We start from the raw sequence: 24,568 nt of genomic DNA, 5'->3' as shown, positions 1-24,568 counted from the left end.
TTTTTGTCAATTAAAAAAAAATGATTAAACTGATGTCTCTTGAAGCATTGTAAGCATTCAACCTCTTGCATACTTTTAGTATACTTCTTATGGCTTGAAGCGATTCCATTTGTTGGTTGTAGTGTCCTTGCTCGCTAGTGGTCAGTTCTGCCTTTTTCTCCCTCCCTTTTCTGTTTCAGAGCAGTGACCAACTACTGTATTATTCCATTTTGGTTTCTTTATCTGTTGCTGTGACTGACTTTTTTTTGTTATTTCTTTGGTGATCACTTTCCCTGTGGGTGTGTTAGGCTGGTATCTGCCTGGGATTTATTTCGGCATTCCGTTCCTCCCATCTCCTCAACATTTGTTTTGTCTTTATTCCAGTGCTGTCCAAGTTTACTTCTGGCTCCTAAAATAAACCTATTTTACAAAAGGAACACCCGGTGCCTAAATATTAAGTTCACTGCTCAGGAAATCCACAATATGCCTTTTCTGGTATAATGTTGCTAAACCTAGACGCAATGATGTGAAACTTGCTTAGCCTCGCATCTGGAGTCTCTCCTCCAAGGCCCCTCCCCGCCAGCACTCAGGACATCGCTCACAGGGCATTGCTTATCTCTTTTAATTAGGCCTTAAATCTTCTCAGGCTGCTCTGTGAGAGAAAATACTTTCCCAGCCTTATTTTACAATTTCTGTTCAGACGTTTACACAATGTCAGATAGTACAGTCATCTCATCTGTCCTCAAGGGCTTGTGATTTCTGATGTCAGTAGCCGCCTGTGACCACCAAAACATGGCAGAAAAAGGCAAAAGGGTGGGCCAATTTATGTGGCAATACAATTCCAGTTCTGAATTTACAATGCCAATAGTCCTAACTCAAGAAAATGTGAGACCTCTTGCAGTGCAAACACTTTTTTCTGTTGCATCTTAGCCGCTCTCTTATGTTCTTGGATTACAGTCATTCTTGGATTAAAGTCCGAGGACTGACTATACTTCTTTTTGGTATATGTATCGCATAAATTAGAGCCCTGCGGTTAGTCTGCAGACATTTATAGCCAATTAAAAAAGATGATTTCCATAGAAGAAATCGAGAGGATATGCATCAGCTGTTGAGGGAAAAGATGTCAAAGGTTTCTGTAAACTGGTAGCTTGGAGCAATTGGGTGCTAGGTTCCAAATAATTCTTATTATTTCGTTGGAGACAATGGGTGTCACATTTCCAGGTATTGTATAAGACAGACACTAATGTTGACTCTACAAATATCCCGACTTTGATTGTCTTTCTAGACTAGAACAATTTAGATGGTGAGAAGTTAAATGAGTCCTAGCTTCTTTAAAGCAAATAGCGAATGTAATAGTAAAGTGAGAGTACAGGATCATGAAGAAGAACAGAACTAGTCCATGTGAACATAAAAAACTGATCCACCCAGAATATTATTGTCCAATATAGTTCTTTGATTTCCTTTGAAATACTTTTGAAAGTTATGTCTTGCCGAAACTCTCAAGGTGGACCAAAATTGAGGCAGAGGTCCACAAGGTCATGGGCAGCATACTTGAGCATTTTTTTTACATGCCATTATTAATTATGAAATGTATGCATTTATCTAGCATTTCTTCATGTATAAATCACTTTCGATGTGGTGGACAGACCTTAATTATCATTGTTAATAAAGTGAGGTTTGACTTAAGCCTGATAGGTAGGTGAATTACTACATTTAAATACACCAGCTTGTTCTCATTATGGACCAGATATAAACTTACATAGGATTTGGACATTGGAAAAGTAAATTTCCAAGGCTCAGTTTTAGCCCCTTTGTCTTTTTAAAAAGCATTCTTATCTGCTCATAAAAAACGTACTAGAGCTGCTCTTGGCAGTGTTAGATAAAGGTTTTTTTACTGCATCTATAATTAGTAACATACAAGCGTATGAGATGATGGCTGTAGACACCAAACATACCGAAGACCACTTCTTCGGTTTGTTGCACTAGAGAAGTGGGCTATATGGATTTTTTTTAAAAGAGAAAAAATCTGGCAATGTGTTATGTTCAAGCATGGCTGGTTTGTAGTCTTTTAACCAGAAGCTCAGCATCTGTGTTTTGTTCAGCTGCATTGACTGTTTATAGGGCCAGATGCTTGAAAGGTTCACATTATAAAGCAGAACTTTGATGTCAGTCTGAAGTAAACTCTCAATCTGTTCTTGAAAATAAGTTTGTAATATCTATTCTTCTTCCCCAATCCACTTCCACTTTGCAACAACATAAGCAGTAGGGCCTTCTACGTTTTTCCTCACCAAACCTAGCTGAAACCCCCATTGTTTTGGATATGGCCCAAGACAAATCCTTACAGGGCAGTTTTTCGAGGTATGATGAACAGGGGTATGGAATTGTACAAATTATCTACTTGTCCAAGAGACTGTATGCTTCAGAATTCTGCTTGTCCTGTAACAAAAAAAAAACACTTGTCATTTCGGTGCTGTGAAGTGAGGAGACACATTTTGGTTGAGTTTTCATATCAGAATTCTGATAATAGCCCTCTGATAATGTTACAGCTTATCTGTGGTTGGATTCAGCAAAGCTTTGCTTTTGCCACATTTCTGCAGACCTATACAAAGGAAGTGGAGGTGGTTGTTTAAGGGTTGGAACACCACATGCGTCTCAGCACACCCACAAACTATCAAGTTTAAGGTAATTACCAACTCCTATTCAAACTCTTGCCACGGTGAGTGGTTTGAAATTGTCTCCTGAAAAAAGCACAAGGGTTATACCACCAGGCAGAAAATGCAGGAGATGAAAATTCACCCTAGGGTATGGAGTGGTCAGTGGTGTGGTGGGGCTAACCAAATTTAAATAAATGACGAAATATGCTTATAGAGGTGTTTTACATAAGTGTAGTAAGATTTAGGCTAGTATGACTGTTGTTTTGTTTTGTTATACCATGACATGGATGTATATGGGCTCCTATTCCCATTAAACCTGTATGTCAATGCTGCTTACAAGGCTGAGAAGGAAGGGAACACAAATATTTGACTAGTCACTCTGCTAGCTGTTTAAGGTGCTTGAATAAATATTATGAAAAGTTTGCTGAATGCATAGTATTTAGGAGGAAACCTGTCTACACATCTCCCTCTGATTACCTAGATTAAGTAATTTTCATAGACTAAAGAAAGTAAGTTCAGAATGTATATGTAAGTAAAAGAAATTAAAGGTTAGTTTTTTTTAACCATTTTGAGCTAGGAGAGCCCAAGCATGATAAAGGAATGGGTAGCCAGCACTAACCTGTATTTGTTCAGTTGAATACAAACCTGTCATACTTGCCAGGATCGAAGGAAAGACTATCAGGTCTAATGCTAGGCCACTTGTGAACATACTCTCTATAGCAACTTGATGGAATAAATATAAATTTATTATAACAACTTTTTACCCCCAGTGCAGGCATTTGTTTGTGTTTTGTCTTGCGGATCACGTCTGTGCCAAAGTGTCATGATCCTGACTTGCTCAACATCCTACATTCTAGTGCAGGAGTTTCACCTTCCTTTGATATCATTACTGAGACCCCACACATAAATGTACTGCTGTGTCTCAGTTAGGGGATTTGAAGTAACCATTTTCAGTTTTCGCCCTGAGATAACAATAAAATGTCTGCTTATTTCATTTTTATTAATATTTTAAGGGATTTTTATACTGTACTCCATCTAATTTAAAAGTAAAAAGTATAACATGGTTATCAAACAAAATGCCTAAATTACATCATGTTACTATATCCCATAACGTATTCTCCAGTAGTGATTTGTATAAAGTTTGAATCTGTGTTTTCACTTTCACTGCAGCAGTTCTGATATTTACATAGTCATCAGATGAAGGGTGGGGAACAGATAAAGGAAGAACAGTGGTAAGAAAAAAGAAATGTAAATTTTAACAAAACATGTAGAACTATGTTGTACTCATGCAGTTCTAGCATGTTGGGATTTGAGTTCTGTTGCAATGGCTTTGGTAGCATTTTGGCTGTTGGGTGGCTGGCGGTGACTTGCACATTAAAGAAACTGAAAATAAACTTTAGCAACACTACCTGTTTCCGGAGTCATCTCTCGCCATCACATATACTGGCGACAAGGATGGGATAGTCACCCTCTCTTGTGAACTCACTTGCTTGTCTTGTCTCAACTTCCTCTGAAGGCGTCCGTCTCACGGGAGCCCACCGTGGCTCTTCCACTTTCTTCAGTCTTCTCGGTGCAACGCGCTTAATGCCCGACGGCATCCTCTTCAGCTGCATAGGATTTTCCTAGTGGTCGGTTCTTCGTGATTGTGGCCAATCCATCATCATGCCCTATCGGTTTCCAAGACAGCTGGTGACACAGTTGGCAGCCATCTTGTATGTTTTAGAACACCAGAGCTTCACTTCCTATAAAAAGGCAGGCTGATAATTCAGCAGCCATTGAAGACGTCTGCAGCTCATTTTCAGGTAACAAGCCTTATTCACCATTGAGACCAGATTGTTTAGTGTGCGTGGCGGCCATCTTGGTTGTTTGAGCAGGCTGGTATTTGGCAGTTGGATAGCCAGGAGTTTGAGGTCTGTTTTTCTTGTCAGTGATCTTAAGTGCTTGCGGTGACACACACTTTTAAAATACTTTAGTGTAATTATTACTTGCGGTAACAGGCACACTACACTTGTTTCGTTACCTGCATATCACTCCTTGAACATTGTGCAGTTGGCGACTCCGTCTTTTCTGGGAAGTCTTCCCCTGATATATTGAAACAGTGGATTGATGATTTTGAAATGTATTTGGAGCTATTGGTGCATCTTTTTTTTCCTGAAATAAAAGAAAAGTTACATTCCTTAGGTTTGAGGGCAGAGAAGATTTTAAAGACCTAGGGTATTGTCAGTTAACAGAGGGGAAGAACTAGAAAGTTATCAAAAAGTTGTAAAAAAAATAGAGAGCAGGTTTGATGTAAAACCTAGTTGTGTTGCATCATAAATGTTTTCAAAGAACCCAACCACAAGGAGAAAATGTAGCTACATATGTGAGCGATAGACATTGGCTCAGTTCACAGTGTCAGTTTGAAAATTTTAATGACTAATTAGAGATCAGTTCATCGGTCATTGTTATGATAGACGCAAGCAACAGAAATTACTCACAATGGGAACTAGGTCTTTGGATGATGTTTTTAAAGTTGGCAAGAATATAGAACTCTTGCAGATTTCTATAAAGTATATACATGAGTGTGAGTTGTTAGCATGAGGGATTTTGTTAAGAAAGATGGTAAACCAAGTGACAAAAGATTTTTCAAACTTCACAACATTTGTTTTAGGTGAAGTAATGCTCCCATTCAGCTGCCTCATTGAGTAACTCAGCTACATTTCCCAAGCCCCTTGCTTCAATTCTTGCTTATTTAGGGAGCGCTCAGCGTCTTTCAAAAGACACACTATCCGTTTCCTGGGTTGCACGCAGACTTCAATTGTCTCCAGCTGCCTTTATTGCCGTAATTCAGATCCCCCGCTCCTCGAGCCTGGCATTCCGGGATTTCCCTCTACTTTCCTTGTGGCCCACTCTTTGTTGTTGGGTCCTGCCACCGTAGACCAATCGATATTGGCCAGATTATAATTCTACCCATCATAATATTATTCCGCAGCCTGTCCTTTGGATGGACACCCTCTATTGTGTGGCTATTTACCGCAATTCGAGGACCATTCCTTGGCTTACTTTTTTCTTTTATCATTTTTCTTATATTCATCATGGGATTGCTATCTACTAAATGTCCTTGTGACACCTTGTCCTACTGATGGCCATGGTCAAGTTTACCTTTAGGCTGAAACGTTGGACTTTCTTTAAGATGGACTGTATAAATCGGTTTAAGTTGTAACCTTTCATCTATGATTCTTGTGATTCTTTCATTTGATCATTAAACAATAATCTATTACTGCAGCCTATTATTTTGTTTATGATGCATTACTTTGTGATAAATTACTTGGATAGCATATGAATTCCAGGACAGTTGAGAATTGTTTGTTTCTTTTCTTTGAATTATTGCAGTAATAGTTTGCACAATTATCTTTACTTTATTAAAATGATTCCCCTTGTTGAAATTTGCTATTGTGTGTGCGAAGATATTTCATTAGAGAACATAATTGTTTGTATTTCTATATAACTTTTAGATTACCTAGGGTTGTCCCTTTATTTCTTAAAAAATGTTTTTGTTTCTCCAGAGTGAACCTTTGTTCTTGATACATTATTATCACCCTGGTTCTTAGGGTTACAGGGTTGACCCATATTTGTTTTTGTTCCCATTCAAAAGATTGCAGGCTTTGCCCTGGTAGAAATGTAACTTGTAGGTTATGTTCCAAAGTGGATCATTTTGCAAATGTGTGTCAAAGTAGTCATCTTCATCCATCAAAGGTGGCTAATGTTGAAGATGGAGATGTTCAAACATCTTCTGTGGGTCAGGTTATTCAGGAGTTTGATGAGGTGGTAATGATAGTTTCGGATAAAGAAGTGGTTAAAGGGGATCCCCTACTTTATGTTGACTGTTATGTGGACATTTTTGTGGGAGACAAAACACTTCACTTATTAGTTGATCCAGGTGCAAAGATTACAGTGATTACATGGGACCTCTTTTACGAAAAGTGGGGTGACAGAAAGCTTTTTCTTCCTGACAAATCTCCAGTTTCATACGCAGTAAGGAGGATAACTCTGGACGGGTATATAGAAGATATTCTCAAATTCAAGGGACACAGAACTAAGGGAAAAAAGCATGCTGCAAAAAAGAGCTCAGCATTTTTGGATGGTTTTACCATGGACTGTTTGGGATGGTTCTTATACTAGGAGCTAAAGGACAGGGATTGGCAATGAAAGACCAGACCTCTTTGGATACCCTCTCACAAGAATTCCCAAATGTTTTTACAGGCATAAGTTTATGTTTACGCTTAAAATAAAAATTAAGGATGGAGCTATGTCTGTGAAACAGAAAATAAAGTCTGTTTCTTTTAGCTTTAGATAAGATTTGAAGAGGGAGTTGAAATTTTTGCAGGAAAAAGATCAAACCTGTTGATTCCTCTCTTTGGTTGTCTCCTCTGGTGATGGTCCACAAACGTAGTGGGGATATGAGAGAATGTGTGGGAATTTATGTAGTTTAAACTCCCAAATATTGAGTGTTTGGAAAACTGGGAGCTGTAGAATTGTTTTTAAGATAGATTTGGTAGCTGCTTACAACCAGGTGGAGTTGGAGGAATCTTCTAGACATATGCTGTTTTTAATTCCCATCTTGGTATGTTTCAGTATTGTTCCATGCCATTTGGTTTATCGTCTGCTGCATCGGTTTTTCAAGGGGTCACATTTCAGCTTCTTGGTGATGTCTAAGGTTTGGTGATATACAAGATGATGTTTTGGTATTCACAAGAATCTGAAACAGCTTGATGTCTTTTTTTACGAAAAGTCCTTAACATTTGTTCTGAGAGAGGGATTGTGGTTAAGTAAGTGACGTAAGTGTGAATTTTGGAAGAAGTCTATTGATTTTCTGAGTCGTGTCATTTTGGTGAATGATATAATGCCTAAATTTGGTCTGGTTCAGGCTGTAGTGGATTGCCACTTGCCTAAGAATAAGGACGAATTGTTGCTCTGTATAAATTTTATTAAAAATATATTCTAGATTAAACTACAAAATAGAAAGGACTTTCTAACTTGTTGAAGTGTTATCATTTGTTTGAAATGTGAATTCAGTCCACTTTGGAATCTGTGAAGAGTGAAATGTCTAGTGTGGGAGCATTTAAGATCTGTGATTCAGCTTGTTCGTGTATTATTACTGTAGATGCTAGCGAGTATCGGTTAGGTGTGGTTCTTACCTAGAATATTGGAGGAAGAGAATTCACAATTTTCTTTAATTCCAAAGTACTAAGCAGGGGTGTGGAATTTATTAAAATATCTACTTGTCCAGTGGACAGGTTGCTTCTCAAATCTACTTGTCCTGTAAAAAGATCTACTTGTCCCTTTGGTGCCATGTAGTGTGGCGACAAATTATGGCAGCAATCTCATTATGTAAGTGCTCTGATAATAGCCTCTCTGATTATGCCAGGGCTACTACCATAGTAGGGCTTAAATACTTGCAGTTTCAATCCCTACTGTAACAATTTCCTTATTTTGCCACCTTTCTGCAGATCTGCATACTGGGGCTGGAGGAAGCAGTAAGCAATAGTTCTAGGGTTGGAATGCCTTTGAGTCTGCAAACCTACTAACCTGCATATTTTAAAGATTTTTACCAGCTTCTCTCTAATATTTTCCCATAATAAGAAAGGTTGGACATTTACTCTTGACAATGGCAGAATTAGAACTTCTTCCAGGGTTGGGAAGAAAGTGGCTGGAGGGAAAATGAACTTGCAAATGGTCAATAGATTTTTACATGAGCAAATCTACACATCGTATTTACCCATGCTAAAATACAGTTCACAAATATTTTATAGGGTACAACATATACCATGGGTGCACTTTTGTGACTTTCTTTAAGAATTTGGGGCCACATGTAGGTAGGTTCAGATTTGCGACCTGCAAATTGCGAGTCGCAAATCCGAATGTAGGATGGTGTCCCTGACACCATCTGTGATTCGCAAGGGCTTCGCAAATGCCCACCTCATGAATAATCATGAGGTGGGTCGCAATTTGCGACCCCCTCGCGAATGGCGGCCCTCACAGGGATGGTGGCCTGCTGGAGACAGCAGACCACCATGTCTGTGACTGCTTTTCAATAAAGCAGTTTTTTTTTTTTGTAATGCAGCCCGTTTTCCTTAAAGGAAAACGAGATGCATAACAAAAATGAAAAATGAAACGTTTTCGTTTCATTTTTTCAGAGCAGGCAGTGGTCCAGAGGACCACTGCCTGCTCTGAAAAAATGTTTACAGTGACATTCACAATGGGGAAGGGGTCCAATGTGGATCCCTTCCCTTTTGCGAAAGTGTTAGCACCCATTTGAAATGGGTGCAAACTGCGATTGGTTTGCACCCGCGTTCGCGGTCACAAAACAATCCTACATTGCACTGCGAGTCGCAATTAGGAAGGGAACACCCCTTACTAATTGCGAGTCGCAAACCCGTTTTGCGATTCGGTAACCAGGTTACCGAATCGCAAAACTGGGTTTGTGCATCGCAGTGTGCTTTTTGCATGTCGCAAACAGCGAAAGTCGCTGTTTGCGACATGCAAAAAGCTACCTACATGTGGGTCTTGGTCCCTAATTAGGTCTGGTGTTAACAAAGACATTTTGTTTTTATTAAACTTCTATTTCTCTCTCTTTCGGCCGGCTTTACTGTGAGTGATCGCATTCTGCTCTTCCACAGGGAGCATATTGCCACACAAAGTAGTTTTGTTCAGTGTCAGGAACTACAGTGGCAATCAGTGACGTAACTAAACTGGAGGGTGCCCCTTTGTAAAGAACATGGAGGAGCCCCCTCTCCAGACTCACTCAGGGCAGGTGCTGTGCTGAAGGGGCCCCCTGGAGGGCGGCTGCGGGGCCTTTGTTATGCTGCTGGTGTGCTTTTAGAGAGTTCAAAAACTTTTTTGGGGGGGTTTGCCAGTGTTTGTTACAATGTTGAGGGCCTGGTAGCTCCCACAACAATAAAGTGTTACAAAAGCCATGTCAAAACAAGACATGCATTGATGAAACTAAAAGACTTATAAAAATATGTCAGATCAGTTCGCTTTGTCAGTGTTTGTTTATTTTCATGCTTCCCATAATCGTGTTGAAAATGGTTACACTGATTTTCCATTAGAAATATTTTTGGGAAATACTAGCATGCATCAACACATTTTACTAAATGACACTTCATTTGCATATAATCAGAGAGCATTCTGGGAGCATTAAACTTAGCCTCATAGCCTAAACTTTTCAAACATGTGTATACACGTTTTTTTTTTTTTTGTACTTGAACCAAGGTCAGTAGTGAAGTGTGACCTTAAAACATTTATTTACAGCACTCACCCTAATAATGAAGACTTTCAAATAATGAACCATAAATACAAGTTCGAACAGCATTATCTTTTGGAAACACATTAACTCAACTGCAGAGAGTTCCACTCTCTGTAATCAGGCAGCCAAAGGGTTTGTGCTGCAAGGGGTTGGGCCTTCTTGTCCCAAGGACAAAGTAAACATAAAAACTTGTAGCCCTTGACCCCAAACAAGATGTCCCGGGCGTCGGGCGATAGGAATTCCACATCCCTGTACTAAGGGAGCCTGAGGTGCATTATTCTATGATTGAGAAAGTACTGCTATCCTGTTTTTGGGATATAGAGAAATTGTGTTCATATGTGTGGGGGAAAAAATAATTCTTCAAACAGATCACAAAGAATTTCTGTTTATCCTTAATGGGGAAAAGGTAAAAATGATATACCACATATAGGTACCTATTACAGTAGAATGTCAATGTATAACATATTCCTGATAAGGGAAAATTTCATAGCTGATTTTCTCGCTAGATGTACGTTAAATGTTTTGGAAAAATGAGATGAAGGGGACACAGAGAATTGTTTCATTCCTGCCATTGATATTTTAAAGGCTAGAGCTTGTTTTGAAAAGATGTGGAGAAAGTCCAATGATAATGATCCGGTTCTTAATGAGGTCAAGAGTTTTATTACCAATGGCTGGCCCAAAGAGAGGAATATACAAATTGTATTGCAGCCTTCAGCAAAGGTTGCTGATGAATTGTCAGTTGAAGATGGTTTGATGTTGAGTGGGGATAGGTTGGTGCCACCAGCTGGCATTAGAAGGGATCTGGTCCACTTAGGTAATGGAGGACATTTGGAATGGACGATGATCATGAGCAGAATTAGAATGAACTTTTGGTGGCCCACAGTAGACATTGATATTGATGATGTTGTCAAAACTTGTGTAATTTCTTGTAGTTCAGAGAAAGGGTTGAAGGTGATCACTCTTCCTTTAGAGCCTACTGTGTTCCATGATCAATCTTGGAAGAAGATTGGTATAGACATTGTTGGACCTTTACATTTCCTTCCTGCATAGCTCAGCTATGTGTTTGTTTTTATGCAAATCAACCTCAGTCTTCTGTCCAGCCTAGATGTCCCAGTAGCTTCATAAACGTAAAGCAGAAGAAGTGCTGAATGGTGAGGTACGCAAATGGGTAAGCAAAGCCCAGGGAAAAAAGGATTCAGTAGAACTCCAGATGGTGCACTAAACAGAGAGTACTGAAGATGCAGGATTGTGTGTGTGTATAAAGAAGCCTGGTTTTATACGGAAAGGATATTCATCTTTTAGAAAACCTTTTACAGGTTAAGAAGGTATGTGGCAATATAGTAATAGTTCAGGGTGGTCAGTGGTGGAATGTAGAGAGTGTTGTATATATCTCTAAAGAACAAGCACAGCTGTTAACATTTGACAAAGATTCTAGTGATTCAGAGCACGTGTTCCGTGGCAACGACAAAGATTAATTTAATGGTGCCCATGTGTCTGATTGTGTTCCTCGCAGATCTACCCATGTCAAACGGTTGCCTTGGAAGTTTAGGTAAGCATGTTAATTTTATTATTTAGGATGCATATGTAAATGTTTTTCTGTGGTGTGTTCATTGGGTGATGTAGGCTGTGTGTCTTGGAGGTTTTTTATTCGTTGGTTTTTGTTCGTTTCTTGTTCTTGTTCGTTTCTTTAAAAAAGACAAAGAATTCTGTATCCATGCAGTCCCAGAATTTTGGGGTTTGAGTTCTATTGCAATGGTTGGAATTGGTGAGTGAGTATTTAAAGGTGAGGGAAATCGTTGATAACGGATTGGCTGTTAGAGGACTGACGATGACTTTCTCATTACAGAAACTGAAAATAAACTTTATAAATGCTACCTGTTACCAGAGTCATCTCTCGCGATCACAAACTAGATACACTGTACAGAAATAGCCCTACGTCAGTGAATGAACTGTTTTCTCTAGAACTTATGTGTCCATATTTAAAGTTTTCAGGTGTTTCAGTTTAATTTTGTTACACAATCACAGGTCCATGATTTAGCCAGTGTTGAAAACTAGGCCGTAAATATCATGTGACATATAGCAAACATGGGCGACACATACATATTATGGCAACACAAAACCAATCCTATTGAGTTCCCCTGCCCCACTTTTTTTTAGGCTTTGCCTCAACATCTCCAAATGGGCTTAGAGCCTGCGCCTTACTTACCAGTGGTTATCACTCTCATTTCCTTGCTTCTCATTGGTCAGTACTTCTTGCTTCCACTTTGTCTTCGTGTCTTCCTGTCTTTCTTGTAGCTAGGACCAAGTATAGCTTCCTGTCTCTGGCCAGTGTCCTTCCACTGGCTGCAGGCTTGCAGGGGTGCTTTTTAATTTTTTTACACCAGCACTTCATAAGAGTGCATGTGTTTGCAGACCATCTCTCCCTGCCTCCCAACTCTGTTGCTTGCTCCTCCCTCACACCCCCTCCCACAACCTTGTGCTTGCCCTGTCCGTCCCACCTCCTTTTTTCTTTCTACTCCCCAGGCATTTGGCAAAGCCAAAAGGTTTCAAACAAAAAGGCAACCAGCCTCCCCATGGAACACTGAAAGACTCCAATATAGTCACTTAATACTAAAAGCTACTTCTTACCATAGACTTATTGCATTTGAAGTCAGCTGATATCAAAACATACTTATTAAGGTAAACTACTATATTCTCAGATCAAACACATTTCTTTTGCACTTGATTTAATCATAACATAAATATTTTATCACAATTGATAAAATGCCCAAAAACAAGACTTGGCTTAGGGCGACAACATTCAGGTCGCAATCTAAGAGTGCTCCAGACCCCTCCCTCTTCCCCCACCATCCACCATCTAATATCAGAGTTCCCGGCGTAACAACCTGGCGGATTAAAGCTCTTGTTCCTGCTGCCGTCGTTCCAGTGACCTGCAATGCCGCAATCTGTTCCTCGTAGAGTGAAAGTACCGCCGCGGCCACACTGCACTCAAGCTGGCGGAGATGGGCCTTCTAGCACGGTGCTGCTGTGAGTGATGGACTCCAGGAGCGCTGTAGAGCCGGCGCTTTATTGAAGCTGCAACACGTGCAGCCAAAGGCACCTTCTGGGACCCTGCCATGCGATCTGCGGAAGAAGACGAGCGACGGGGACAGCCGCACCGACCTGAGGGGCTGCATCTGTGGCATGAGTGTGACTGGGTGTTTGCCACGTCCTTGCTTGTGCCCCCAGCGCTTCCGCCTTGCGGGGAGCAACGTCTCCCTCCCCACCTCTCCTGACATAGTCAGACCTGAAGCGGAGTGCCCCTGGGGCAAGAAAAAAGTGTGTGACTTTGACCCAGAAACAGGGGATAGAATGATTGGTGCCATGCGTGGGCCAGCTGGCGGCCGGGACTCAGGCTCCTAATGTCCCCGCTCTGGGGGCGGTCTGCTTTCTGGAGCAAGAGGTGCGGCAGTGAGAGGCTACGCACTGCCATACTGGAGCCCTCAGTACAGCTACCTTTGCCCTGGAGAGTGGGTGAGGGCCCCGAGCGACGAACATCTCATCTCCTTTCACCCTCATGGGACGCAAGCGCTGCAGGTCCTGTGAAGACTGGCAGGAAGGCCGCAGGCCGGGGGTGCCAGTGTGGACTCATCGCCAGGCTTTCATCTTCTGCCCAGATACCCTTATGGAGTGAGTTTTCTAAGCAGCATCACCCTGGTGGCCTCTGGACATGCCATATCTGGAGTCCTCTTGAGGTATTAATGCAGCACATGCTTTCACCGACTGCGTAGATGAATGCACCAGGCAAATCCACCACCTTATTGATGTGATTACTGGCTTAGATTGCTTAGATGTGCTAACTGGCTCTTCCTTCAACAGGCCGGTAGGCAGTGCTTTCAGTTGACTGGTTATCCCCAAGTCTGAGAACATTTATACATGGAATAGCTGCTCATGCTGCGGCAAGTGGGCCACACCTAGAAAGCCCTCTAGTGAGGATCCTGCTCAATCATGGCGGAAAGCTTTAAAGCCTCCCTCTTCACATCCACACATTGACCAGTACACCACAGGACAGGGGGCGAGTGGTGAAGGGACATCCAAAATCGGAGCGACTCCTGATGGTGTTATAGCCAAGATTCTACAAGCTATTCAGCAATCTCAAAAGATGGTTGAGGCTAAAATAGAGGAAGTTCATGTCGATGTGGCACTCCTGCGTCAGGACCTAGGGAGCGCTGCTACTTCGGTCATGGAGGTGGAGCAGCGAATTTCCACAGTCGAAGACGAGGTGTCAGACCTCAAACTCAAAGTCACATGCCTACTCTTGTGGATAGCCAAGCTGCATCACCGCACAGAAGACCGTTCCCAGCACAGTAATGTCAGATTTGTGGGGTTTCTGGAATATGCGGAATCCACAAAACCAACTGAATTCCTCAGGCAGTAGGTCAAGTTGTGTATGCCTGCTGACCGGCTCACTCCATGGTTCGCCGTGGAGTAGGTATGTAGAGCTCTCACACCAAAGCCACCCCCCGGGCGCACCTCATCGACCAATAATCACTTTCTTCTTTAATTTCAAGGAGAGAGACTGTCTTTTACAGGAAGCCTGGTCCCAACCAGCGCTTCGCTATCAAGATGCCAAAATTCTCATATTTCCAGACTACACAAAAGAAGTGCAGACGAAGCACTATTCCTATGAAGCGGTAAAACAAAAGCTTAGAGCCCTCACTCTTCTCCTACGCACTTCTTTTTCCAGCTATGCTCAAAGTAATCCACACAAATAAAACCCAGTTGTTTTTGACACACCTGAATCGGCGTGGGATTGGCTTACAGAGGGGAAGCAACTTCTTAGACCAGGAGATTGCTCCCTGTGTTTGGCGCAGCGTCTGCTCAACTGCATAAGAAACCCACCCGACAGTGGAAACACATCCCTACCTACTCCTTTAAAGAAAGACACAGAACTAGAGACTCCTTGCCCTCTTCCAGCACCATCTCATTGGAACCGCCAGCTCCTGAGTCAGATAGGCTGACTCTGACTGGAGGAGGAGGAGCTACATTGGTTCCATCAAGAGATGCCAAAGGGGAACCAGCTTCTTCCCCCTTACATACTGATATAACTGCTTGACACTGATGCTACCCATTCTGGCGCATAGGATGCTGCCCCTCATGGGGGGGCAAATGTGGAACCCACCGGGGATACACCTAAAATGGTAACGATCCTTTTAACATTTGCTGTGGGCTTTGAATATAAGAAAACCTCCAAGCTATGCTCTTCGTGTTGTATCCATGTATCTAAAAATTCAACCTCTCTTCTACTCATTTTGGGGAAGAATGCAGATTTCCCTAGCTTTAGGGAAGGAAAGGGTGAGTATTATTCTGTCTTTTCTTGTTTTAATTTTAAGAGCATTTAAGACAATAGAAATTAAACTACATTTTCCATGAGACTATGGGAAAAGAACTACAAAATGAAGTGATTAAGAATGAACCAACAGACAGTCCTTTAGCTGAATAAAAGCAACACACCCTCTTTTCTTGCAAGAAAGGAAAAAGAACAATTAAACATAAGAATGATAACTAGAATAGTAGAAATGGCCAACAAAAGAGCAAAAAGGTCCTTGGTGACATCCAGCATAGTAACTGAAGTGGTATCCGAGTTTGCAGAAGGTTGACACGACGTTGAGTATTCCAATTGGTGAACTACTGATGGTGTAGACACTTCCTGAAGAAGTAACTAAGCAGAATCTAGTTAATCCTTACGACGAAGGAGTGGTTGTAGAAACAACTGGCACAGCAAAGTAATGTAAAGGGGGATTAACAACAGTGAGCGGTGGGATAATACTCGCCTACATGTCTGTGCTAAAATCTAGACATTCCTTCACTAAAATTAGGGAAATCTGCATTTTCTTACAACGACAGGAGGATCCTATTTTGCTTGTTTAAAACACATTAATGACAGAATTTGCCACATGAGTAATATGCTGGCAGTGAAAAGTTCTGAAAGTAAAAGCATTTGACTGGTCTGCCTTTCTGAAAATGTCCTCTAACCCATCCCAGAGGGCTTTGGAAACCATAGCACCCCCTAGTGGATTGAGCCCCAAAATAATTGGTGTCAATGCCTGCTAAAGACATGATCCATTTAACCCAATCAGCAAGTGTAGTGGATAACACTGGTTTATGGAAAGAAATCTACTGTACATAAGAGGATGTTCTCAAATCTGCAGTCTTTGAAATATGTTTTAAAACAACTTCCTACACAAAGTTTAGGCTGGTAAGGACAATAATGGTAATGTACAGACAATAAATGTTGTCTTTGTTCTTCTGGGACTTTTAAAATAAACGCCTGAAGGCGTATATTGTACTTAAAATATGTCTAGAGCTTCAACATCAGATATTCTTCTAAACGAAACCAAACATAACAACATTGTCAATTTTGTGGACAAGAATATTAAAGGTAAGAGAACATTATCTTGCCACTTAATTAACAGTCTTCAAATCTCATTAACATCCCACATTTAATTATACTTTGCAATAGTAGGGTTAGGAAATCCTATTCCCTTCAAAAGACGACAAATCAAAGGGTGCTCACTGACAGGTTTTCCATCCACTCATACATGTTCAGCAGAAATAACCGATCTATGAGTATTTACTGTTATGTACGCCTTTCCCTGGGAATCCAAAGATGCTAAAAATGAATCAAGATTATATCGACTGAAAAGGGATCTGAACTACTACACACTATCCAGGCAGATTTATAAGTTTTGGTTGTTCCTGGTACTCAACAATAGCGGATGTATTGAGCAGCTTCTTCAGAAATTCCAGGTGTTCTCCACAGTGACCCAGAATTCTCCAGGCCACCACAGTTAGGGTTTGGTTGAGAATCATGTTGTGAGGCTGTCCCTCTGGGTTGAGAAGGGGAATGAGAAAGTTTGGGTTGAGAATTGGGAAATCAACCCGCAGCACCAAGGCTGAGACTGCCAAAATGGTGTTACCGGTAGCAGCAAAAGTTGCTGGTGGCACACTTGGGCTAAAATTATGGCTGTCATAATGAACAGAGAAAAGGCTTTGTTAAGGTGAAGGGTCCAGTCCTGAAGAAATTAATCCGTTGATAGAGCTTGAGGATCTGGTCTCCAACTGTATAAATTGTGAAGTTGAGTGTTCAAACAGGATGCAGACAAGTCTATTGACATAGTGCCGAATTTCAAAGAAAGGATTCTGGATACCGAAGAGTGCAGACATGAATTGCTGGTATATTTGAAGTACCTGGACCACCAATCTGCTATAGTTTTCAGCTTTCCCAGACGATATTCTGCTTAGACCAACAGTTTTCGCTATAGGCAGAATTTCCAAAAAACGTTTGCCAGATCTGCTCAAGGTTTGGATTTTATTCCTATTTACAGTGAAGAATTGAACAACTGATTTTGTGTTTTGCAAATGTCCGAATTGCAAAGCAGCCTTCAAGCATCTCTAAACAGTTAATGTGCATTGAGGACTCCTTCTTTGACCGTGCACCCACGTCAAGAGATTGCCAGATCTTGCGCCCCAACATGTCTGACTTCTTTCTGATTCTGGACAAGATCTGGGGCCATAGCACAAATCTCTCCCCCGTTCCAGCCATCTAGATCATCCATCCCCCACTGGAATTCTTCTTGTGACTCCTGGTGTAACTGAATTACATCCAAATAATGAAGGCCCTTGCGAAGATATTGAATTTTGAATCTTTTTAGAGCCCTGTAATGTAAAGGACCCGGAAATATGGCTTGGATAGAAGGGGCAGGAAGCCCTACAATTCTTTCTAGAGACCGAAGAGAGAGAATTCATAGATTGAGAACCTGTTGAATATTTTCTTTTGGTATGCTTGACCTTTTGTTGAGGAAGAAGATGAGGTTTTTGCATCTTTAAGAAATCTAGGGATTCTGTTTGAGTTGAGGGAACAAAAAGAGATTTTTCCTCGTTCACAAGAAAACCCAGAGTGTAATAGGTAGAAGCATGCCTCCAAATGACCTAATAGAAGACTTTAGTCCAGGCCACCTGAAGAAAGTTGTCTAAAAAACAATTAACCCTGTTCCCTGAGCTCTCAGAAGAGCCACCATAGGTTTCATTATTTTAGTAAAGCATCATGGTGCTGAAGAAAGGCCGAAAGGAAGAGCTGTGAATTGATAAATGGTATTCCCCCAACGGAAATGAAGGCATTTTCTGTAAAACAGATGGACTGGAATAGTTAGATAAACATCTTGTATGTCCAAAAGGATCCTCCTTTCACCCTGATGAAAGATGGTTTCCATCTTAAAATAATTGTATACCATAACATTTTTAGATTTAATGGGACAATATTTTTTGTTTTTCTTCTGTTAAGGAAATATCATACTGAGGTATCCTGTTTGGTGTAGATTTGTTATCTCTATTGTATTCTTTGAAAGGAGAGAATGAATTTCAGCATCAATCAGTTAGGATTGTTCCTGGGAAAACTTTAGGGGAGGGGGGAGATGTGTTTGAATAGGGGCCTGATAAATTATCTATGCAATAACCTTGAACCATCTGTAAGACCCAGGGGTCTGAATTGACATTGCGCCAATTTGGGAGAAAATCTGCTAACCTGCACCCATGGGATAAAAACTAGATCTGAGATGTCTTACCTATGTTCTGTGTTCCTCTTTGACAGAAAACCCTGCTTCTGAGGCCTCATACTTTATGTGGGTAGAACTAGGGTTTGTAATCTTGAGTGAATGTGAAGGAGCCTGTGTAGGGATTGCTCACCAGGAGACATAGCCGCCAGTAAAGCAACTCATTTACTGCAAATATAACATTGATATTATCAATAATGTTATCAAGGAGGTCTTGAGTGCCGTAATTTGTGGATTAATTAGCAGTGCATGGTGAGGGTGTGAGTTATAGTTACCTTAGAGCACAGACAGGTCCTGAGGCCAACCCCCTATAAGCACCCAACTGTGCACGTCCTTCACCCATGCACAGGGGAGGTTGCCCGTAAGACCTGGTCTGCAGCCAGACCTTGCGGCCAACACCCCCCAGCCATCCAAACCCATGCTGTGCATAGCCTTTTCGCTGTTCGAAGCAGGAGTTAGCTGCAGCTTCTCTGGGTGTGAGGCTAGATGTGAGAGGGTTTATTTGGGGGTGAGAGTGGCTGTCAGATTGTCTGGCTGTGAGAGTGCGTACATCAGTGTTTTAGTAGCTGCATCAGTGTGTGCGCGGGTCTGTGAGTGGGTGCGTGAGTGAGTGGGGTGCGTAAGTGTCTAAGTAGGTCTGTGAATGGGAGAAATTGATTGAAAGAGAGACAGAAACAGAAAGAAAGGCAGAGAGAGAGAGTTTTTTTAGACTTTAATATCTCATATACTTAGAATGAGATATTTTTGTTGGGTTTAACAAAAAAACAAAAAAAACGATTTTATTTTAATTTAAAAAAAATGGTAATGAATTCAGCTGGACTCGAACCCCCATACCTTAGTCTGAAGGCATGTGACTTTCATACTGGAGCTATGAGGGTTCCTTTTTTTTATTTTTATTTTTTTAAATAAAAGCATAAATAATCAAAAGCCCTTTGCAGGCTATGTGGGACCACGACGGAGGGCCCCCCACGGTCCTTACATTTCTATTTTATTTATTTATTTTTTATTAAAAAGCTCTTACGGGCTACTTGGCACTGCAGGGGAAGCCTTCCCTGAGTTTGCCAATGCTTCAGCAAACATGGAGCTGCTTTGACAGCAGCCAGCAGCTCCGTGCTTGCTGAAGCATTTCATCTCTGTCCTCTGCACGTCTGCAGGGGACAGAGATAAAACGTCGTATTTTGACAGCGGGATCTGCTTCACAGGTCATGCCATCAAAACCCGAAGTGTTTGCTGTGGCTTGACTGTATCACTGCATGCAGTCCTGCAGCACTGCAGCCAAGCCACAGCAAACAGCTATGTTCTGGGGGTGGGCACCCCTGGGACATAGCAAGAGCTGGCCCTGGTGGTGGCGGTCCCCAGGGCCATCTGAGACTCCACGAGGGGGGCCTCTAACCCCAGATATGTTTGTTGTTCTTTGGTCTCTACTGAGGAAGGGCACTAACCCAGAAACACGTGTCAAAAGATGAACAGTACTGTCTGCACTAACTTTAGTGAAATACTACAGATTTTTTCAAGCAAGCGTTGATTGTTCGAACTGCACGTACCAGGATGTGGGGGCGAACTCGACTGGAGTGTTAGACAGTGTTCTCCCAATTGGACTTCATGTTTAAAAGGCTCCCTCGAGCCATTGAGCTGACGAGCTCTGGAGACGCACGTGTGAGCCGGTGAGTGGTACTAAACCTGAGACGATATTGGCGGCATTTCCAGCAACCCCAGATATTTTTTTTGTTCTTTGGTCTCTACTGATGAAGGGCACTGACCCAGAAATACGTTTAACTACTATGTTATTCCAACCCCCTCCATGTGGGGTTTGGTCCCAAGGCCTGGCCTTCAGCCAGATCTTGCAGCCAAGCCCTTATAACCGCCCAGTCTTTGACCGTGCACAGCGCCGTTAGCCACAGGACCTATCTCTATCAGTAGATCTGCGAGTGGGTGCATGAGTGTCTCAGGGGGTCTGAAATTGGATGTGTGAGTCTGAGGGCAGGAGTGTCTGAGTGAGTGTGTGAGTGGACCCATGAGTCTGAGTGCATGTATGAGTGGCTGAATTAGTGTATGAACGAGTCAGTGTTTTTTCACATTATTTCACATAAACATTTGCAGAAATTTAGTGAATTTATGCAAATACCGCACATGGTGACGCAAAATTATTTTAAACCTATAATATGCCCCTCAAACATACCTATATCACACACCTGGGGTCAGGGTACCTTCACGGTGACCCCTTATGCCTCTTTCAAATAGGATTTTCACCCCAGGGGACCGTGGCCCGTAAAATAAAATGGCGGCCACAGCATTCTAGACAGGTTGCGGTCAGTCAAATACAGCGATCCTTTTCGCACCCGCATTCACAAAAATTTGCTAATTTTAACAATTTATTTTTGTGAAATTATCACAAAGTCTTTCATTTCTCGAAAACTACTGAATGGCTTTACAACAATTAAAGGAAAGCACAATCTGTGTACCGAAAGCTAGCTTTCTGATAAATTTAGTCTAAATCCGTCCAGTGGTTCGGACTGCAGTTGTGTTCAAACCATCTATGGGTATTAACATGGGAAGCATACATTTTTTAATCGCCCTTTTTCTGGGCCCTGCCTTTGCGGATTACCCCGAAACTTTCTGTGCGCAACAAGAATCACCGGAACACTTTTTGGGAACGTTTTATGAAAATTCGTCATACGGTACCAAAGATTATAGACAAGTAAACAAAAAAAACGCTTTTTTCAATGGAAACATGGTCCTAACTATAACTGCCTACATATATATACAAACACACACATATGAAAATGATACTTATCTTGACTGCGAGAAAAAAGGAAGTGTTGCTCGCAGTTAAGACCATTATTAAGCTAATGGACTACCTATTGGTTCATTCTTTATGACTTCATTTTGTGGTTCTTTTCCAATGGTCTCCTGGGAAATGTAGTTTAATTGTTATTGTCTTGTCTTATATTAGAGCAAGAAAAACAGCATAATAGGAGATACCGGTCTTGTATAAAAATTTTAGATTAATGTTGCATGCATTATTCCATGCAAGGAATTCATTCAACTGTTCCTCTTCTCCTTCCCAGATGAAAAAATATATATAATCAATAAAACGCCACAAAAGTCTAATATTTTCAACAAATGGAGCAATCCCATTGGTGAAGTACCGTTCCTCAAGTCCGTATAGATGTTTGCTATATTTGGGGCACGTGCCCCTCCCATACTCACTCCTTTGATGTGTTTATACATATCTCCATCAAATTCAAAGTAATCCTCCTGTTATGCTCCCTTTATTTATGTTAGGGACACTCTTGACTGATGTATAAAGTCAGTAGGTTTGCCTATGCGAGATTGGTGGCTTTGTTAAACATAGCTTAAAGTAAAGAAAATAATAGCACTATGAGGTGGCCAGCTTTGACCTCTGCTTAGAGCTATTATTTTTGCACTCCCTGTTAATTCATCCAGGTTTTTAATATAATTAACAAACATGCAGGCATTCTTCATTGATCGATCAAGACATATCTACATTGTTGCTTTGGACATAGAGATGCAATATTTTAGTGAGCCGGGGAAAGTCACTGAGTTGAACGTCGAGGTCCGTGTTTCACAAAAAACATTACTTACTTTTGTGCCAGCGCAGAAATGACAACGTGCACTGAGCAGCGCCAATTGGAAATGTCATTTCCATTAGCTTTTTGGATTCTTGCTCGACCTCCTATTTTTCAGATGTGGTTTGTGCATGCAGAGGATAGCACGAGGAGCCAGTTGTACAAAATAGAACTATTTTACCATGCACCCAACCTTCAATATGCAAATGCATTGACATTTGCTACTGGCAAGTAGCATTGATGCTTAGCAGAACAGAATTAGTTTGCAATTGGCAGCACTTTTTATTATCATTCATATTGGCAGGTGAGATAACACAGTGAACTGAGCATCCAGCTGGCAATAGGGTCTACTCAGATATTCATCTTTCCGAGGCCAACATCATGGGCACCATTCAGATGGGTCGCTGTGGGCACTTACCAGTTTACTTTGATAGATGTGTTGCGACCGGTGGTGAAATTACAGTCTGCTTCTGATATTGACTAGTAAATATGTATTTCACACAAACAATCGGCTGAAATTATGTTCAGAAGAGCTGCAGTGTCAGAAGTTTGTGGCTTTCATTGGGCAGTTAGCTGTACAGAGTACCAATTGCTTGAGCGTGTGCACATGCTATAGATAAACGTTTGTGTGATGTGGGCTGTCTGATAGTCATTGACTCTCATAATCAACATTTAATCACAACTGTATACATTCTCTGTGTTGTTCATATATAACAACATCTGTCACCTGGAAGCAGCATTCAGTAAAGGAACACGTTCTGCTATAAATCTGTGCTTGAAGACACTGGGTAGAGCTAATGAATACTAAGCCCCCTTAAAGGGACAGTTTCATGCTACGTTTCTATGGTGTAATGAGACCACCCCACCCGATCCGACCTCCCCGACACCATTAGAAAACAAGCTTTGTCAAAGCCAATAGGTTTCTCCTACGAAAGATATATTGGCTTTATCAGTGTCTTTAGACGTGTTGCACAAACACGTCTGTGCAACATGGCTGGAGGTAAAGAAAATAATAGAGCTATGACATGGTCAGTGCTGGTGCGTCATAGCACTATTATTGTCTTTCCTTTAAGTTGTGTTGCACAGCAGCCTATGCTGTCTAAAAAGCATTGACAAAGCAAATAGAACCCACATAGGGGAAACCTATTGGCTTCACACAGGTTTGTTTTTATTCCTGATGCATTTCCAAAGCATTTGTTCCCAAGTTTCTTGTTCTGCATTAAATCTTCAAAAAAGATTTGACTTAGACAATACTAGGTGTACAATTTGAAGCCATGTTCACTATAATCAGAGCACTATGTTTTTTGTCATGTGAATTAGATTTAAGTCAGGTTTGGCCATAGCAGTTGCTTTAAGGATTGATGGCCAACATATGAAATTTAGGTCTGGATTGTAGGCTAACCTATGAAAATCCTAGTTTGGATTTTTTGATTTTTATTGGATTTCACACTAAAAAGTGTCATTATGCTGCCAGTTGAATTCTTTTTTATTTTTAAGGTGAGGACAGGAAGAAGATTCAGAAGTAACATATTGAACAAAATTGATATTGATTGGACATCAAACTAATTAAAGTCTCTCGTACTTGGAGGGTTCCTTGTGGATGATCACATAGGTATATTGTAAGAACTCAAAGGAAACCATTGTACTATGTTGCCATATGTCTTTTTTTTCCTAAAAAGGCAGTTGCTATTAGGCTTTAAAGCCAAGTTATGCCTCTACAAGGCATGTTCTCATATATAATTCTCATTCGTTTCACCGTAATACTTGTTTGAAAAGAGCAATATTAAGTTTTAGAGTTGACAGGTTTCTTTTTGAGGCTGTACATTCTCCATGGTCTGTAAAGAAATTAATTTAAAGGCATTTATGGATGTCTTCTCTCCATGGCATCAGTCAGGGTTTCAGGCCCATTCTCCTGAAACCAAAATGAGAGTTAATAATTAGGAATGCATTTTAGAAGGATATACCGAAAGTAGCCCGTAGTGTCCACGGAAGGGAAACTTGGGACGAAATTATGTATGACTGGCACATGACCCCACAAAAATTGCACATTATCTTCCCAAAGAAAGATAGAAGATGTTAGTGAGGGTATAATATGGTGGGATCCAAGTACAAATATGGTGGTCATTGCCAGTGATCGAAGTATTTTGGAAAGCGATCTTAAGTCATATTAAAAAATGTCTTGTTAAAAGAGAGATATATCTAAATAAAAATACTACAGTACCTTGCAATTTTGCAGCTACTCTCCAAAAATGTTGGTATAAGTATATCAAATCTCTTAAACAAATCATAAGGCAGCAGGAGTGGAAGTTTTCGCAGAACAGAGAGAACCGTGGGCAATACACCCATCTTAATCGTGATTGCCTTACTTCATAAATATTAATGTAGTCCCTCCTGTCTTGCACTGTCTCCTGCAATCCATTGCAAAGACAGGATCTAAATTATTCCACAGTGTATTTTTATTTTTTA

General features: G+C 41.1%; 1 protein-coding gene across 2 annotated transcripts in view; it reads left to right on the top strand.

Annotated features, from left to right (window-relative positions):
- The window catches only part of TAMM41 (TAM41 mitochondrial translocator assembly and maintenance homolog), a 236,417-nt gene that overhangs the window by 5,903 nt on the left and 205,946 nt on the right, over positions 1 to 24,568 (top strand). The gene's annotated exons all lie outside the window — the stretch shown is intronic.

The sequence above is a fragment of the Pleurodeles waltl genome, chromosome 9 (assembly GCF_031143425.1).
Source record: "Pleurodeles waltl isolate 20211129_DDA chromosome 9, aPleWal1.hap1.20221129, whole genome shotgun sequence".
Taxonomy (NCBI): Eukaryota; Metazoa; Chordata; class Amphibia; order Caudata; family Salamandridae; genus Pleurodeles; species Pleurodeles waltl.
This window is presented reverse-complemented; position numbering and strand designations above follow the sequence as displayed.